This window comes from Ovis aries, chromosome 17, assembly GCF_016772045.2.
Source record: "Ovis aries strain OAR_USU_Benz2616 breed Rambouillet chromosome 17, ARS-UI_Ramb_v3.0, whole genome shotgun sequence".
NCBI classification, from domain to species: domain Eukaryota; kingdom Metazoa; phylum Chordata; class Mammalia; order Artiodactyla; family Bovidae; genus Ovis; species Ovis aries.
This window is the reverse complement of record NC_056070.1, coordinates 40,972,358-40,991,854: the sequence shown is the minus strand read 5'-3', so window position 1 is coordinate 40,991,854 and position 19,497 is coordinate 40,972,358. Positions and strand designations below refer to the sequence as shown.

The 19,497-nt window shown below is 44.1% G+C and overlaps 1 protein-coding gene and 2 long non-coding RNA genes across 3 annotated transcripts in view; 1 reads left to right on the top strand and 2 right to left on the bottom strand.

Moving 5' to 3' along the window:
* Positions 1-379, bottom strand: part of GASK1B (golgi associated kinase 1B) — a 72,072-nt gene extending 71,693 nt beyond the window's left edge. The window contains exon 1 of the mRNA XM_042234411.2: positions 221-379. The gene's annotated coding sequence lies outside the window, so the exon portion shown is untranslated. The remainder of the gene's footprint in view (positions 1-220) is intronic.
* Positions 141-16,951, top strand: LOC121816928 (uncharacterized). The gene is made up of 4 exons (XR_006056644.2): positions 141-297; positions 816-907; positions 10,473-11,451; positions 14,719-16,951. It is a non-coding gene; the product is annotated as an uncharacterized LOC121816928 (long non-coding RNA).
* On the bottom strand, positions 8,115-10,165 carry LOC121816929 (uncharacterized). Its single transcript, XR_006056645.2, has 2 exons — positions 9,923-10,165; positions 8,115-8,383 (listed from the first exon to the last, which is right to left on the bottom strand). It is a non-coding gene; the product is annotated as an uncharacterized LOC121816929 (long non-coding RNA).
* Positions 16,952-19,497: the final 2,546 nt, after the last annotated feature.

The window sequence follows — 19,497 nt, the reverse complement described above, 5'->3', positions numbered from 1 at the left end:
AAATTCTGAAAAAAGCAAATGCCGTCCAGAAGCAGTTTTCATTCAAATATTTCTCCACTTATTTTTAACCCCCGGGAGCCCTCTAGTGTCCTGTTTAGAAACAGACTCCTGGAATTCAAAGGCAGGATTTGCTTAGCAGCAGTAGAATAAAGGCCTCCTGAAATGAATGCCATCACCCCAGAGGCCTGGGATTAGAGCATCAGAGTTCCCAGGGACTCACCTTTTCATCCTGGCTGTGTCCAGAGTCACACTGATCTCCCACCTCTTCTGAGAAGTGGCCTAGAAATTCATAAAAAGGTAAGAAAGGGTTAATGCAAATGAGGGTTAAAATAGAACAGGCAAATAGGAGTACACATGGGTAGGAAGACATTTACAGTGTGCCGTTCCACAGTTCAACAGTCACAAAAAGAAAGTTGTGGATTCTCTCTGATTGGAGGTATTTAAAAAACAGGTTAGTGATTGGTTTAGGTGATCTGTGTGTCCTGGCGCAGAGGCAAGGGTTGATGACCTCTGGGTCTCACTTAGACTTACCGTTTTTGCTTCTACAGCAAATAGGATCTAGAAGGCAAACAGGCACACTGGAAGCAGACAGAGAATGACTCCCCTCCCCCCGGAAAAGAAGGTTGTGATATGGGGGTGGGAGAAATTGGAGTATTTTCTGTAATCCTAAAAAGACTACAATTGACAATGCAAAAAAGATCAAGGAATTAGAATATATATAGAAGGAAAGGATTAACTTCCAAGTGATGAAATACCAAAAATTGGAATAGAACTGTTCCTTTAGCACTCAAACTCAGATCTTTCTTCCTCTTTAGAAGTTTGCCATGTGGAGGAACGGGACAGGACAATTCCAGTACTGACAGTGGCCTAGATATACCTGTAGATTCTGTCTAAACTTCATGAGAATGTAAGCAGCAAATTGATTTCCATTGTACTTCAGTACTCTTTTTAAAATTTTTATATGCGGAGGGAGGTGGGAGGGGGGTTCAGTGTTGGGAACTCATGTACACCTGTGGTGGATTCATGTCAATATATGGCAAAACCAATACAGTATTGTAAACCAAAAAAATAAAAAAATTTAAAAATTAAAAAAAAAGTAAATAAAATTTTTATTGGGGTATAGTTGATTGACAGTGTTTAGTTTCAGGTGTACAACACAGTGATTTAGTTATACATATACATGCATCTATTCTTTTTCAGATTCTTTTCCCATTTAGGGTATTACAGAGTATTGAGTAGAGTTCCCTGTACTATACAGTAGGTCCCTGTTGGTTATCTACTTTATATTTAGCAGTGTGTGCATGCCAATCCCAATCTCCCATTCTAGCCCTCCTCCCTACCCGTCCCCTACTGGTTATCATAAATTTATTCTCTAAATCAGCGAGTCTGTTTCTGTTTCATAAATAAGTTCATTTGTATCATTTTTGGATTCTGCATATAAGCACTATCATGTGATACCTATCTTTCTCTGATTTACTTCACTCAGTATGATAATCTCTAGGTCCATTTATATTCCTGCAAATGGCATTATCTCATCCTTTTTAATAGCTGTTAATAGTCCACCACATATATGTACCACATCATCTTTATCTGCTCCTCTGCTGATGGACATTTAGATTGCTTCCATGTCCTGGATATTGTAAACAGCCATACAGTGAACACCAGGGTGCACGTAGTCTTTCAAACCATGTTTTTCTCCAGATATGTGCCCAGGAGTAAGATTGCCGGATTATATGGGAGCAATACTCTTTAAAGCACACCTCCATGAGCACAGAATTACTTTCTAGATAATAAATATTAACTTCTCGAAAGAAAGCTATAACAAAGCTGGTTCGTAAAACTATCTTGTTATTTTCTTGTATTTAGAAGACTAACTGACCTGAGCTCTTTAAAAAGTAAAAGTGAGTGTTCGGCAGAGGCCAGGTTATACTAAGGGGAAAGCTCCACTGTTTCCAAAACTTGTTTTTTTTTTAGTGGATAAATGTATAGAAAGTAGATATGAATTGTCTGAGTTAGTGAACTTGGTTGACTGTCCCTCCTCTCCCCACATTTTTGTCCCTGACACCTCACTGATCGTCTCAGAGGCCCTTCCCAGCCTTGGCCTCCTGACAGGGCGTCAGCATTGCCCCAAGGCAAAGATCTCTGGTAGAGTTAGGAACCAGCTCACAGAATCATGGTTGTAGCTAAGATGCTGATATTAAAAATACACTGGATAAGCAATGCTCAGCAATAAGAATCAGAAAACATTTTTTTGTTCGTTTGTTTTAGTTTTGGGGCTGCATCGGGTCTTTGTTCCTGCATGGGCTTTTTTCTAGTTGCGGAGAGCGGGGGCTACTCTTCGTTGCAGTTCATGGGTTTCTCATTGCAGTGGCTTCTCTTGCTGTGCAGCACAGGCTTTAGCTGCACAAGCTCCAGTAGTTGCTGCAAGCGGGCTAAGTTGCCCCATAGTGTGTGGGATCTTCTCAGATCAGGGATCGAAACTGCACCCCCTGCATTGGCAGGCAGATTATTTACCACTGAGCCACCAGGGAAGCCCCAGAAAGCAATTTGAATCATTCTTCCTACTGCCTATTCAAACCTGCTCTGTGACTAGTATAGCGCTTTTCAACTCCTTTGGATAAAAATTCAGACATAACTTCTCTAGTCAGACTTAGATAATATTTTTAATGTCTCTATTTTAGTCACAGATATACACATATACACACAAACTAATCAAAAGTTAGATTCTATGTAATAGTCAAGATGTTCACATTTATGCTTACAGCATTTCCCCTCTCTGGTAGCTTGCTATTCCTCAGAAAGGATGGCCAAAATCTATAGGAAAAGGAGAAAGGAAATCCACAGGGGGTTGTTTTCTCTGCCTAGCCCTCCTGTACCTGATCCTCCCACCCACTCACTCTGCCGTGAGTGGCTCTGGCTGTCCCAGAGGTGAAGGGTGATGGGGAGGCAAAGCTAACAGCAGAAACGGCCTTGCTCCCCTCTGATGTGATGAATTGGCATGCTGGCTCTCTGGACTGGGCAGGTGCTTAAAGCTGACCCTTGACCAGGGAGGGGGTGGTGTCCTCCCTTTGAAGATCATGGCCTCTCTGGCTGGCTGTTGATGTCTGCTCAGCCCTTCAGAATCTGACAGCTCACTGTTCCGTGGAGAGCTCCTTGTTTCTTCAAGCTGTCCGCTTGGGCAGCACTTCAGATGGCCGGCAGGATGACTTTCTTTTTTGGGCCTGTGTGCACTGTCCACAAGTGGTCCAACAGACGCAGTCACATCCTCTGCCCCAGAGACCTCAGGCTCCCCAGGGCAGCAGTTGCGTTCCCAAGCCTGGTGAACCCACACTGAAATGTGTAACCATTCCCACCTTTTGTTCAAGGTCATGATTGAAACTGAACACAAAGATATTTTTTCCCAGCAGGTATCATGGGCTCCAAAGAGAAGTTTCATTTACTTTTAGAAAAATAAGGCTGAATTCCTTGAATGAGTCATGGTTTGAAAATTTGCTGTCACGCTCTAATATCCATATATGCCACATAAAGACAGATAGAACACTCAAAATATTTGTGATTGCTATGAATATTATTAGCTCAGAGAGACCGATAGGATAATCCTCACATCTAACGCGTTCTCTCTCCATTGAAAAACAAATCTATCAAGAGAACAAAGTGGAAAAGTAGACGATGAGACAGTGGTGCGGCCCACTAAAATAACCCGCTAACTTTTTATGCCTTTATGGAGAAGTAATGTGCGCAGGCACTGTGGTGCCCGCTAATGTTCCACTTCTTCTTTTTTTTTTTCAATCATATTGTACACTCTTTTTTTTTTTTTTTTGGCTGTGCCACACAGCTTGCAGGACTTTGGTTCCCTGACCAGGGATTGAACCTGGGTCCCTGCAGTTAAAGAGCTGAGTCTTAGCTACTGGATCACCACTGAATTCCCTAATATTCTATTTCTTCACCTAGGTGGTGTTTATTTGGGGATAGCTTCTTGGCTATCCATTTACTATTTGTGCATTTCCATACATATCTTATCCTTTAATAAAACTGAAAACGATGGTGGGTAAACAAATACTCATTTATATTCTTTATATCATGACCATAGACACTATAGCTTTACATAGAAAAGGAATAAGAGAGTAATACTTTTTTACATTTTTTTTAATTACAGTGAAGAATTTGTGATTTACAATGATGAATTCATTGAAGTGAAGTGAAACGAAATGAAAGTTGCTCAGTTGTGTCCAACTCTTTGTGACCTCTTGGACTATACAGTCGTTGGAATTCTCCAGGCCAGAACACTGGAGTGGGTAGCCTTTCCCTTCTCCAGGGGATCTTCCCAACTAAGAGACTGAACTGCATTGCAGGCAGATTCTTTGCCAGCTGAGCCACCAGGGAAGCCCGATGTATTCATTATTTCAAAATTAAATTAAAAAGTTAAAGAACAATGAAATCATTGAAAATTTGAAAAAAAAAAAAAAAGCCTATATTCCACCCAGCTCCCCAGAGATTCCCCTTAATTTCTGTGAGAAGGAGCCCAGAAATTCACAGTTTGAAAAAGTCTAGTGCGAAAGATTATAATTCAGGCTTCTAAAAGTTAAATGGCTAGTTTAAGAAACAAATTTAACACTTATCTACAGTCAAGTGAAACATCTTAGGTTTTACTGGCCATGAAATAATCTTTAAATCTTTCAAGGCTTCCCAGGAAAAGATACACATGTGGAAAGACTGTTTGTCCTTTACCTGGGAGAGGTCCAGGACCAGAGCAGATGGTGAAGAGGTCTCTCCTTTCCCCACATCTGTCAGGTGTGCTATTTGATGCTGATGTGGGCACAAGCTCACCCACCAGATGGATGCCTAAGGGTCCCAGTCACTGAAAAGCTTAGTGGTAAACTTATCCTTTCTGTGCTCGACCCAGACTTAGTACATAAGATACAGACCCACAGATAGATACTTGTTCTGGTCTGAGGCAGGAGATGGATGGGCCCCAGGCTAGATATTTACAACTGACCTCTGGTTTACATTTCTTGGGGCAAGAAAAAGATGGACTTCGGGCCAGACACTTACAACCTGTTTGAATTTCCTGAAACAGGGCGTAAGTGGGCTCCAGGTTAAGATACTTACAACCAGCCTCCTGTTTGCTCTCCGAAATGGCAATGACACCTGAAACAAGATAAATAGCCAGGCTTTGCTTCCTGTGGATACTTTAAGGCAATAATCATGGCAGGAACAGAGAGGGGCTAAATCTTGTTTGAGCGAAAGATCAAGAGGTCACATATTTCCCATCCTTGGAGCAAAGGAGACCCTGCACATGCGCAGAAAGTCTCCTTGGGGGTCAAGGAAAAGGAGGCACCACCCCATAAAAAGTGATGCTAATATCCCATAGGCCTCTGGGCTGGAATCTATCTTGGAAAAAATGTTGGGGAGGGTCATAGGGCAGGTCAGATGTGGCAAAAAACAACAACAACCAGCTAATTGGCTAAAGGTAAACAAAGACCTGGAAGAACTGCCCTATATAAAAATGACTTAACTGCCTCCTCACTAGGAGGGGACGCCCACACCCTTTCTCTTCCTGCATCTCTACCTTAGTTCTGTCCTAACTAAAACTGTTTTTCTATGTGCTTCTTCACTTGTGGTGCTGTGTCAGTAATAATAAACTTTGTACCTGCATTTACAGTTTTGCCTTTGCTAGACATGCATTTTTCAATGGGGGCAAAGATCCAGGGAAAAATAGCTTCTAGCCTCTAGCCCTTGCTGTTCTGATGGCTAGGATTTCTGGTTTTCATCCAGACTATGCAGGTTCAATTCCTGGGCAGGGAACTAAGATCTCACTCACTGCTTCCTCTGTGAAATCAATTTGTGCTGACCAGACCTGTCCACTGAGTCCTGACCTTTGCCTGCTGCCCTCCTGATCTCCAGGATCCACAGCTCTTCTAGAACTATAATCCTGGCTTTAGCCTTAGTTCTTGGGTCCGACTTCTGTTCTGCTTGTCATGGGGAATTTGCTAGTACTCTTATCACCCATCTTAACATCAGGCCTGGGTGGCAACAAGCTGGCCTGGCCTGTTGCTGAAACACCCTTAGCCTAATAAGCTTTGAAATTTTCCTATAGACAAGTTTAATTGGTACCAAGAAATTGGCGGTTCCTTCAATAGTGATCTATATTAGTTCTGTGTCTGTGTATTAATCACTCAGTCGTATTCAACTCTTTGCAACCCCATGGACTGTAGCCCACCAGGCTCCTCTGTCCATGAGATGTTCTAGGCAGGAATACTAAAGTATGTAGCCATTCCCTTCTCCAGGGGAACTTCCTGCCCCAGGGATCGAACCCTGGTCTCCTGCATTGCAGGCAGATTCTTCACCATCTGAGCCATCAGGAAGTTCCTAGATCTGTCTCTAAACCCTTGTAAAGAAGTTACAGGTTTCATGTTGTATGCTCTAGAAATATGCGCATCTTTATCTGACACTTGATGCCTCACAGTTAAGGACATCTTTCTTGTTGACTCAGGCCACCACATCTAGCCTCAGTAGGAGCTGTTTGTTGTTTAGTCACTAAGTCATGTGCAACTCTTGGAGAGCCCACAGACTGGAACCTGCCAGGCTCTGCTGTCCGTAGAACTTCCCAGGCAAGAATACAGGAGTGGGTTGCTATTTTCTTCTCCAGGAGATCCTTCTAACTCAGGCATCAAACCTGAGTCTGCTGCACGGGCAGGCGGATTCTTTACCACTGAGCCTCCTGGGGAGCCCTGTGAAAGAAAACCCAGTGTCGCCTCAGAGCTAGCCTTACAGATCTATGGAGTGGTGCTAGTGTCCTGGATTCATCTCTCTTTTGTAGCCAGGAAAGCCCCCAATAGGCCTATTTCCAGGGAACAAAGTACCCAGTCTTTCACACACTGGATCTCCTCCCCTCGGTCCACTGTTACAGCTGATGAAGAGTTACCCTGCCGTTTCTCGGTATAGGAATCCCCCACAACAGTCCCTTTACCCTCATCTCCCTAGGAATGCTGGTTCCATTTATTTAGAGTGTAATTTGTATCAGGATGGTCCTGCCACATGATCGGAAACTGAGCAGTGTTTCCAGGAAGCAGATGAAATGTACTTCGACCAGTTTGACACCTGTTTGCAATAACAGATATTCATAGGGTTGTCATCTCATTTCTGAATAATTAGAGGATCTATGCATGTCATAGGCCTCCCTAGTGGCTCAGTGGTAAAGAATCCATCTACAATGAAGGAGACGCGGGTTTAGTCCCTGGGTTGGGAAGATCCCCTGGAGAAGGAAATGACAACCCACTCCAATATTCTTGCCTGGGAAATCCCATGGACAGAGGAGTCCGCAGGCTACAGTCCATGGGGTCACAAGAATCGGACACGATTTAGCGACTAAACCACCACCATTATAACCATGCATGTTATAATAATCAGCATCTGTTTTATAGTTTTAAAACCCAACGACACCCAGAGTCATCGTGGAGGAACAGAAAAAGTAGGTAACTTGGAGGTAAGTTCCATTTAAAAGCCCCAGACAGTCTAGACAACTAAGCTTCTCTGTTTCCACTGTGGATGCTGAAGGCCTCAATTCTCTGCTTCCTGCCCGCACTCCCAGGCCACACAGAAGAAAGCCAGGACAGATAGACACACTGGCCCTGGGTCGTTCGTGGCTTAGGACCAAACGTCCTGGGCAGCAGTGGTTTTCGGTGTGTGTCTCTATCCTTAGACTCCTTGCAGGAACCTAGTGTGGACAAAGGATCGCTTCTCTCCCACCCTGTGGCAAGTAGCTGTAAAAGAAATAAGCTGCAGGCAGAGTACACTTAAAGGAAGGAAAGCCCCTGGCAATCCTAGATTAAATTTGCCACATTAGAAATGGAGCTATAAATGAACACCTTAAAAATACAGGAAAATAAGACCAGGAGAAATTGAGGTCCCTTTTTGCATTTCTATCCAGTAGTTTTTGAGACTCAGTTGTGCTCCCAATGATGGTTCAGACACATGTGGCAAACCACACACACGTGGTTATGAACAGATAGAAAAACTGGATTAGAAAAGACAGGATGTGTGAGTGTCATGTATCCGACCCATTGACCCTATGAGTTCAAGCCCCAGGAAAGAACTACAGGCAAACTCTGATGGAGGGATTCACATGTTTTATTCTGAGACATTGAGGCGCTAGCAGTACAGGTCGGTTTCCAGGGAAGAAATAGAGCACAGGGTCAGGGAGCTGCTCCCCTCCCCGCTCCCACTTCCAGACACTGGCAGTTTGGGAAACAGAGGTGTGGCACTCCTGGTGTGGGCACCATAGAAGGTGGCAGCAGTGGCGGGAGGGCTGGGCAGTGAGTCCCTTGTAAGTAGCTCCACAGAGAAAACATCCCGGAGAGAGACTGGCATGCGGTGATCAGAACTAAGTGGGTTTACAAACACACAAGTGACAAGTCCCTGTGGCACAAATAGTGCTTTTTGAGAGCTGCTGGAGGGCTGCTTTCATGCAGGAGATGGGGAGCATCGGTGGGGTTGGAGTCAGTCCCACCAAAGAATGCTTGGTTCCCCCAGACTGCCGAGACTCGAGGAAATATAGATTGCACAACAAACTAACATTTATTAAAGACTCACTAAATAATGAAATGGAGCAGGACTCTATGGTCCTTGTCCCCCATGTCCTCTGCCCACCTTTTGTCTTTGAAAATATCTTTAGCCAAAGAATAAGCGGACAGGGAGGCCTGACGTGCTGAGACTCATGGGGTCGCAAAGAGTCAGACGCGACTGAGCGACTGAACTGAACTGAAGTGTAATCAGAGAAGTGAGAAAAACAGTCAGAAGCAAAGAAAAACACTCAAAGGAGACCAAATAATAACAATGTAGTCAGTAAGCAAAATCAAGGACTTTCAGTTCCTTCTCAGGGGCTATAGATAATATTCAGAGTCATATCCCATGAGCTATTTTGCAGGTACTGAAAACACCCACCAGGTGGAAAAAGTGAACTACATTATGACCAGACTATAGCCATGACATAAGCTGCCACGGTTCCAAGAACTGGCCTCAAAGAAATGGGAACAAACAGACCCTGGAACTGAAGAGTAACTGTACCTAAAACAATCAAGAGGACACTGATCAGACCACCGATGACCAGTTTCAAGATGATGTTGAAGCTGACTGTGCTGTTTCTGCATGTAGACTCCCCCACTCCCAGCTATGAAAGCTCTTGCTCCCAACTGTCGGTAGGGGGGTGGGGGGTGGGGTCCGCCTTTGGACAGGCGTCCACCCTTCCCAGGGCTCAGATGGTGAAGAGTCCTCCTGCAGTGCAGGAGATGCACGATCAGTCCCTGGGTTGGGAAGATTCCCCTGGAGGAGGACACGGCAGCCCACTACAGTATTCTTGCTTGGAGAGTCCCATGGACAGAGGAGTCTGGCAGGCTACAATCCATGAGGTCGCAAAGAATGGGACATGACTGAGTGAGCACACACACTACCCTTCCCACTCATTGCTGGCATCCAAAGTGAAGCAAACTTTCCTTTCTACCAACCTGGCCTCTTTATTGGCTTTTGAGCCAGACTCCACTTTCAGTTACGATACCAGTCCCTAAAGCTGGATTCTGTCAGGGGAATGGTGTGTCTAAGACTCAGTAATGTCTCACTAAACACTGAATGAATGAATGAAAAGATTCAGATAATAAAGCACAGTCCCTAGACCAGTGGTTCTCAGACTTGCTACCCCTTCACTTGGGAATTTATTAGAAGCACAGTTCTTCAACTGCGCTTCAACCCAGCCCTCCCTCCAGATAATCTGATGCACGCTTATGTTTGAGAACCATTGCCCTGATGGACGAACCCTCAAAAGAACTAGGCAGTCCAGGAAGAGAGGAAAAATACCAAAAGAAGAAGGAAAGGAAAGAAAAAAGTTGTATGAAGAATCAAAACCACATTATGCAAAGTCATTCTGTACCTTTTCTCGCTTTATGGGTGTTCTTTTTCCTCCTCGACATTTAATCTGTTGGATTAGAACAGACAGAACAGGTTAATACACATATCTGCCCAGCCAGTCACCCAGCCCTCTGGAGCCAAGCCCCTTTCTCAAAGCAAGGTCATGCTGTATAAACACTGGGGAAAGGAAAAATTTGAGAGAGACTGCAGTTCATAGTCCATGAAATGAAAACCAGGAGCCCTCGTGGCTGGGTGTGGAGGTACTGAGGAAAATTGCAGGAAGAACTCAAAGCTTCCTCGGGCCAGCACCAGTTCTGTGCCCATAAAGACACCTTTTATGGTAAAATCACACTGGTTTCCAAAAAGCAGTCCTCAGGTTCCCATGGCCACATAACGTGTATCGCAGCCAAAAATTATAAGCCAGAAAACTTTGGTGAGAAGCCTGGAATGGATTCTGAAACTAAAAAGATGAACAGATACAAAGCGCTGTAACACATAGAAGAAAATCAAATATTTTTCTAAGAACGAACATGTTTCTCTAAATATAACACTCCCCAATTATTTCCCCTCAGGAAATCTTTGGTGAAGAAGGCACATCATTTTGCAGTTCTCTGGGGGATGAAAAGAACCTTGATTGAGGTCATCACCAGCTCAAAGGCAAGGTTCTTTGCTTTATCTTTGCACTAATTGCTTAGGATATAGAAATAACCAGACAATAGAGCTGATGACAGGAAATCTGCACTTGAATTCAGTTGAGCTGAGGAATCTGTAAACAAAATACTCTTATCTCAGTGAGGTGCTTTTGGCAAGTGCTGTGGATATTTGTGTCCCCTCAAAATTCACATGCTGAAACTCTGATGACCACTCTGATGGTGTCCAGGCCTCCGGGAGGTCATGAGATCATGTAAGGGAAGCTATCTTGGTGGAATTAGTGCCCTTGGAAGAAGAGACAGGGGCTTTCCTGGTGGTCCAGTGGCTAAGACTCCACACTCCTGATGCAGGGGGCCCAGTTCAATCCCTGGTCAGGGAGCTAGAGCCCATGTGCTACAACTAAGATCTGACACAGCCAAGTAAATAAAATAAAGTAAAAAGAAAAGACAGAAGAATTTGCTTCCTGCCTCTGCTCTGTGCTGTATGAGGACACAGCAAGAAGATGGCTACCTGCCAACCAGGAAGAGGGCTCTCTGTCAGAGTCCCACCATGCTGGCACCCTGATCCCAGACTTCCCAGCCTCCAGCACTGTGACAAAGAAATGTGTGTTGTTTTAATTGCCCAGTCTATGATAATTTGTGATAGTAGCCTGGACTAAGGTACCAAGAAATTTCATTTTGCTCAATTTCCTCATCTGAAAAACTGGGCTTATTGTATCTAGATTATTATATCTATTGTTCCAGGGTTGTGCTAAGAGTCAAATTACATATTACATGTTTGTAAAGCACTTAGCACAGTGCTTAATACACAGAAGTCGTGGCTTATTCACCTGCTCCCTTTTCCTAGCAAGGATGATGCTGATGACTGAGCATTCTCTAAAGAGGCTACAAGAAAACAGCGGTGAGTAAAACACTGATCAGCACTTAGTTTCAGATTCCACAGTTGTTAGTGTTACTGAGTTATTAATATAGCAAATTATTCAGAATTTGACTCACTATCTCCTTCTATACTTAGCAAAGGACTTGAAGATAATCAGGTATGTCCTGCTGGTTATTTTGGATTCAAATCTTTGGTAATTTTTGCCTTTATTCAAAATCAGTCTGTGGTCACCACATGAGGCTCTAATCGATGTTCTTTAGCAATGTGATGGCCATGGGCAGGGGGCACTTGTCATACATGGTCTTGTGTGTAGATCATACCTGGACAGACTTCCCCTCAGGTAAGCTGACATCTTCAGGCTGCTTAGACTCCTGGCAACATTACCAGAACAATAATGAATGACGTCAGTAGACATATAATAGATTAATGTTCATTTTACCCTTCTTAATAACAGCTTTCCTTACGGTTGTTGTAAGGGTTAGATGAATTAATAAATAAAAGCCCTTAGCATATCAACAAGGAGTTAGCTTTGTCTTTACCAGGACACTATGGGAGGGGAAGGGGGAGGGGGGGGCGGGGGGGGGGGGGGGGGGGCGGGGAAGACCTTAGGAATGTTTCCTTATGCCAGAAAGAGATTCAAGTTGACCACACCCATCTGCTCAGGGGAGGGGTCACCAGTTGCTGGATGGTTTTAGATGTCTCTTCTCCAGGCAGGTGTCTCCCTACTATGGAAATACTTGTAAGGGGTTATGAGAGCCTGAGGTGCCAATTGCCATGCCTTTAGGCCCCTATGTTAGTCTTTTGTTTTTTTATTTTAAGTATTTTTGGAGTAGCTACTCTGCGGCAGTCGCTGTTTAGTCTCTTTGAACATAGACATGAAGGAAAGTCAATGGTGCCACCATCAAGAGGAGTATGGGATCCCACTGTCCAGGCCAGACTCTATTTTGGAGTTTTCACTCTTTCGGTTCTCCACCTCTTCGCCAGCCACCACCTCAGGGCCTGCCCAAACCTAACAGACACATCTGGCTTCAGATCTAAATTCTTCCCATCCTGTCTTGCCTCAACACACTCAAGCTGATCCTGCCTACACACAGCCTCAAACACAACAGTCCTAATCAGGCCAAATTTGTCATCTGCCAAGTGACTGAGCTAGACTGCTTTGATTAGTTTTATAGATTATTCATTTTAGTTTGATGAATAATTCAGCTGCCAACCTGTCATAAATTTCAAACCAAACAGGGGCTTATTTTTATGTATTCATGTATTGGACCTTGGGGGAAAGACATTGTCCTTTTCCTTAAGGAAAAAAAAAAAATCTTTCAAAATGAGTTGAATTGTAACTAACATGTAAATAACCTTCCCTCTAAAGTATATTAATTTTTAAATAAATAAAACATTTAAAAGATGAGCATGGAATTTCAGCAGCTAAAGGTTTTAACTGCCTGAGAAGCTGAGTAAATCTAAGTTCATCACTAAACATTTCTATCACTTTTATAAGTTTTCCACAGAGAACACAATTCAAGATTAAAATGTATAATTTCTGTTTCAGCATTATTTCAAGCTAGATACTCTCACAGGCTTTTGTATTTTAAATCTAGACCCAGAATAAATAAGGAAAAACAGAGAATCCACTGTTTGCAACTTCTCTAAGATGAAACATCTCTCAAATTTAAATTTTCCATAAATGGATATAAGTTCATATGAGGTGAATATAAGAAATCACAAATATTAAAAAGAAAAAGGAGATATTTTAGAATTAGAATCCAAACATGTATTTAGTATTCACTATACAAATAATGTTTAAAAGACAGCAAAGTGAGTAGGCAATAAGAAAAGATTAAAATTAAAAAAAAAAAAGAAAAGATTAAAATTATTGAGTGCATATTTAAAAGAAATTTTAAAGTGACATTTAGAGACGATTAAAGAAATTATAGAAATTAAAATTCATCGGATACAATTTTGAACCCTGGGCCTAACAATGTAGCTTATACTGAATAAAATTATCTACCAAAAAATGACTTTGAAGTAGGGGAAACATATAAGCAATCCTTGGAGGATGGCTTCCCAGGTGGTGCTAGTGGTAAGTTGAGGCCTTGGAGAGTTAGCACATGTGGATTGGAACAGCTGGAATCCTTAGAAAGGGAAGTACACAGGGGTACCCGAGTGACCTCAGACATCTCCTGTGGGCATCTTCCAGATTGCGGCCAGGGTGACGCGGGCTCCAGAAGAAGGCACAAGTCTTACAGGCTCAGACAGACATGGAGTCAGTGATGCCAAAGGAGCTGGGCTTTGAGGAGAGGGGGTTCTCAGACAGGGTGCTCTTAAATCTGCATTCACGCTTCCCTGAAACTGTTGGTCAGCTTTCCACTGTGGATATACAGAGCAGACCTGAAGAAAGCAAGAAGCTGAATGATGTCTGGATTAAGGATAAAGGCCTGGTGCTCAATGGAGTCCAGGGGGCTGTGAACCGGAGGTCAGGAAAAGTACAAAAATAGTGTTGCTGGCACTCCCCCTCCCCCGAGAGCCCAGAGACACCACCAGGCTTTGGAGCGTGACCTCCATCTGATCTCAGGGAGACAGCAGTGGGTGGTGGCTTGAAGCAAGATCTTAGTTCTCTGCCCAAGAACTGAACCTGTGTAGCCTGGATGAAAGGGGCTTCCCAGGTGGTGCTAGTGGTAAAGAACATGTCTGCCAATGCAGGAGTCACAGGAGACACAGGTTAGATCCTAGTGGGGAAGATCACTTGGAGGAGGGCAGGGCAATGCACTCCAGTATTCTTCATGGAAAATCCCATGGACAGAGGAGCCTCGTGGGCTTCAGTCCACAGGGTTGCAAAGAGTTGGACACGACTGAAGCAATTCTACTGGCACCCCATTCCCCACCCGCAGCCTAGAAACACCCCTGGGCTTTGGAAGGGGACCTCCATCCAGGGGTCAAGTTGCTGCTGTGCAGCGGGGGCTGAGATGTTCACCCCCACAACGGGCAGTGAAGGTGAAGGGCGCCTGGGCTCAGGCTCCCTGGGGATCATAGTGCACCCTCCTGGGCACTCAGCCTGGGTTAGGAGAGGCCTGTTTCTCCATCAACCATCAGCAACTATGCAGACAGAAACTCTTTACCTCATCACAGAGGACACTTTTGGATCTCCCCTGTACTCCTTTCTCCAAGGTGGAGCTGGTTGTCCCGTCCTCCTGATTAATTCCTCCTCTTTATGTCTCTCCTCCCCTCTGCTTGTTTCCAATATTTTACTTATTCTGTGATATTTTCATTTGTCACTGTTTTTGTTTGCAGGCAGCAGGAAACCTAAAAACTCAATTCAAGCTACAAAACTGTACCAAAAAATCAAGCCACAGAAGAGAAATTGTCCTGGCTGGCACTGCCGGAACAGCCAGGATGGAGCTGGCCATCGGTCCGTTGGGTCACGTCTGGTCTTTGTTTCTGTGTTCTTATCCTGGCCTTGCCCCTGTCAACAGCTGACATCCTCAGGCTGATCACCAAGTGGGTGGCTTCCTGGAGCAACAGACCCTCCATGACCCCTCTTTTACCTCTAGGTGAAAAAGAAAGAAATTATAAGCATGGCACCAAACAAGATTTCTGAGCCTCATGCAGAAGGCAATCAGTATAGTTAAAATGGTGCCATACAGGGTTACACCCTCATTGCTGAACCAATACCTGAAGTAAATGACTTTCAACTGTCCCTGGAGCTGCATGTGATAGCAGTCCCATGCAAACCCTTAATCTTCTGGTTGTTACACGGTGGGGAACAGACTGGTATTGGGAGACAAACAAAACATCCATTTTAACCACCATCTATTGCCCCCATAAAACCGTGAGCACCTGTAATAGTCACAGTCCTGACATCCCTCTGTGCCTTCAGATGCTACCTGGTGGCTGGCATAAAATCAAGATTGGATAGTTGCCTGAATGAATGAGCAAATAAGATAATAGTTGATCACCTCAAACATGTATTTGTCACCAACCATTCCTGTAATTCTCAAAGCATATTGTAGTTGTGACAGTATTTGCACAACACCTCATTTTCAAACCCATCCTGCATGGGTGTAATTTTTACCTATTGCTTGCTGGGTCTTTCACTTGATTTCAACACATTACCGATTATTTTTAGAGCTGCTACTAACACAGACTTCAATTGCTGTCCTGTTTTTCCCCTTGAGCAGTGAAGCAGTTGCTATGGAAACAGACTCCAATACCTCTGTCTCGAGCTTCACATCAATGCAATTTGATGAGAGAGACTCACACACCACCTCCTACCTCTTTTTTTTTTTTTTAATAAATCTGAAGATATATTACCTCCCAAAGATGCAAATCATTACTGGGGTGAGGCACCCTTGATGAAGTGTGGGTTTGACAGCTTGTCCCAGAAGATGTATCAGAGCTCTCATCTGGAAATGATTCCCTAATCAGAGTTAGAGAAAGGTTTGAATGCTTGACTTGAAGGAAAAAAAAAAATCCAAGTCATGAGGTAGATTTCATATAAAGGTGGGAGGAGGATCATTTTAATTGACAGCATGCAATCAGCACAAAGTCACAAAGTCACAGACCCACAACCTTTGCAGAGGACTGTGTATGGTGATTATATGGCAGAAGCATCTTTCTTCCCAGCTCCACCTACAAGTGGAATGAGATTTGAAATCTGATCCAAGTGGGCTGCTGGGGAAGGGAGGAGTAGGGTCTAAGCCTCTCTGGAAGGGCCAGGTTCCATCAGCCAAGGAAGGGGGAGGGCCATTCTCAGGAGGAAGCTGTAGTCTAGCCTGAGCTCCTCTACTCAGAGCAGCTAGGGGAGGGCACACCAGCTACAGGAACTCTGTGGGAACCAATTGCCTCAACTGCATACAAGCAGAAACGATTCTTCACCAAGTCCTAAACTCTCAGCAGGAACAAATTTTCCAAGACAAAGCTTTGACCTTGTCAGCACTCCAGAATCTTGTATCTGATAGCTGGATGGGCTGTGATGGAATTTTCTATCCTGCAGTGAGATGTTTGCACAGAGTCTATCTCTGTGAATGTATCTCTGAGAGAACCTGGATTAACCCAAGGATGTGATCTAGAAGAAACCAGGATGGGGTGGATGCAGGCGACAAAGGGGAGCAGGGGAAATGTAACAGGAGGGAGAGAGGCAAGGCACAACTTTTGAAAGAATGACATAGCCCAAGGACACAACATAAACCAATTAGAATCAAATGGGACCGAGATAGCAGACAAGACTAGACCTTGATCCTCAGTCAGCAAGTGAAATGACACATCCAGAGGTGCCGTGACAGTTCCCAGGTACTGTTAAACGACCAAGGAGTGGGTGGTGGCCCAAACCCTGGCAATCTCCACCCCTTCCCCCAAATAGGTGGAATAGCCCTCCTACTCATCAGCATATGAAATTACGCAGCCTGTAAAGACTAACCATGCCACATCCCGAGACTGCCGTACACTTGCCCTCTGTGATGGCCCACACTCGCTCTGTGCAGCGTGCTTCTCTCTGAATCTGAATAAATCCACTTTATACCTATCACTTCGTCTCTCTCTGTATTCTTTCTGTGATAAGACATCAAGAACCTGAGCTTCACTAGGTCCTGAAACTAGGTACTGTGGATTTTGGCTGGGTTCAAGTCCCAGCCACATGGCTTCACGTCCCAAACTGGGTTTTGGCTGGGTTTGAATCCCAGCACGTGGGTTCAAGTCCCAATCTATGGTAAACGGTTTCAGAAGGATGACAATATGAGAGTCTCCTGTACCACTGGGTACCCAAAGCATAGGATCTAGCCAGCAGACAAACCACAGCCGAGTTATAATAAGGGAGATTGAGATATAGGCTAATAAGCAGCTCAGGGATCAGACACCAGCCAAAAAGGTGTGTGTCCAGACCAGAACAGAATCAATAAACCAGTACCAGAAAAGGAGAAAAGATAAAAGATGAAGCCAGGCTGAGGACAACAGATGGATCTCACCCTGATTCTTCTGTGAAATCTGGTTGATTTTTTTGCAGGATCTTTTACTTAATAGAGTGATGTTTTGGTTTGGGGGATTTTTAAAGTTTCTTTCTTTTTTTTTTTTAAGTCTTTATTGAATTTGTTACAGTATTGCTTTTTTTTTATGCTTTGACTCTCTAGCTCCAAGGCATTCGGAATCTTAGCTCCCCTACCAGGGATTGAACCTGCACCCTCTGCACTGGAAGGCAAAGTCTTGACCACTGGAACGCCAGGGAAGTCCCAAGTGCAATGTTTTAAAACTGAACAAGCTAAACATCAGTTTTTATATTTGTTTTCTTTTTTATTATCTTCTTGTTTGGTTTAAAATCCCGACCTTATCAAGATGAGACTTTAAAGACAACACTTAGTATATTTGCTTTTGGCCTATGTTTTTTCTGCCTCAAGAAGAAGAAGATTATTCATAAGCTGGACTGAGACTAATTCTCCCAAGTGCCTTTGTTTTGTTCTTTGCTGTGTTAACCCTCGCCCTAACCCTAAACCCATCCCAGCTGCTCCCAAGGAACATTCAGTTCCTCGTCACTTTTCCAGGAGAGAAGCAGGTCAATATTATTAGTGGAGCATGTTCTACATACCACCTGATTTGGAAATAATTTTTGTCCAGACATGCACAGCCTTCCTAACTTTGAATACTCCACAACAAAGCCAGACCACACTTCGCCCATGTCTACCTAGGAGGAAGGAGTATCGAAGGTTGCCAGGTTCTCTGCAGGTACTAGTTGGGGATATTTTCTTGCCTTCTTCATAGCAGGCCCATTTCCAAGGTACCCATTACACATCATGCTTTCACTTGATTTTCTCTGGACAAAATTCCAGAATTGGACCTGCTCCTCCTCTGCTTCTTACCACTTAAACCTGCCCCGCATGCCTGCACCCGCTGCATCCAGTCTCTTCATCTTCATTCTCCCCTATTCTTGTTTTAACAATTCTACTGTATTCCCTACAGTCACTGCATTCTAGAATGGCTAGGATGTTCAGTCTGGATTGATTGAGAGGGTTTTATATCCCAGGAGAGCTCAGAACAAGGCCGAGTCCACTGTAAGAACGCTGGCTTTCACTCCAGGGAAATAGCCACTGGAGAGTTTTCAGCTGAGAAGTGGACTTAGTCTAAATATGATGAAAAGGGATCACTCTGGGGGTGGTTTTGTTTTTAATCTGTGAGATAAAATGTTATCAGCGTTCCCTTTTTATGAATGAGGAACTTGCTGTGCAGATCGCTTAAATGATGTGCGAATGTGGTTGCCATTAGCTGAGAGGGACCCATCTAGGAGGTGAGCAGATCTGAAGCAATACGAGGGGTTTACTTTTCTACTTTCCAAGGCACAGAGACCACCAACTGCCCACCTGTCTAGGCTCAGTACACCTGTGTTCTCACGGTACACACTTCTTTCTGCAAGGGTTACATCAGGAACTTCAGGATGACATCAGGACTCCCACCGCTTGGTCTTGCTCTGAAAACAGAGGTAAGCTGGAAAATGTTTCCCAGTCCCTTGGGGCTGGGGGGAGTAGTGTTTTTTGAGCATTTGCTGATTTTTGTAGTTGGTGTAAATATTCAAATGCTAGCTCAAGCAATGTGATTTTACTGAATATGGAGTTTGGGAGAGAAGTATAGTCTCCTATCAGCTGAAGTTTACCCCCAACTTGAGCCTTTATGATAATTTTAAAGGGTTAATGACAATCTGCCTATCTATCTAGTATTTGCGCCCCGAGCTGTACTTAGTCACTCAGTCATGTCTGATTCTTTGTGATCCCTTGGTCTGTAGCCTGCCAGGCTTCTCTGTTTGTGGGATTTTCCAGGGAAGAATACTAGAATGGGTTGCCATGCCCTCCTCCAGGGTATCTTCCCAACCTAGGGATCGAACCAAGGTCTCCCACATTACAGGTAGATTCTCTACCATCTGACCCACCAGGATATCCCAAGAATACTGGAGTGGGTAGCCTATCCTTTCTCTAGGGGAGCTTTCTGACCCAGTAGTCGAACCAGGATCTCCTGCATTGCAAGTGAATTCTCTGTTAGCTGAGCTATGAGGGAAGCCCATTTGGGCCCCTAAGTCAGCAGAATTTATGGCTG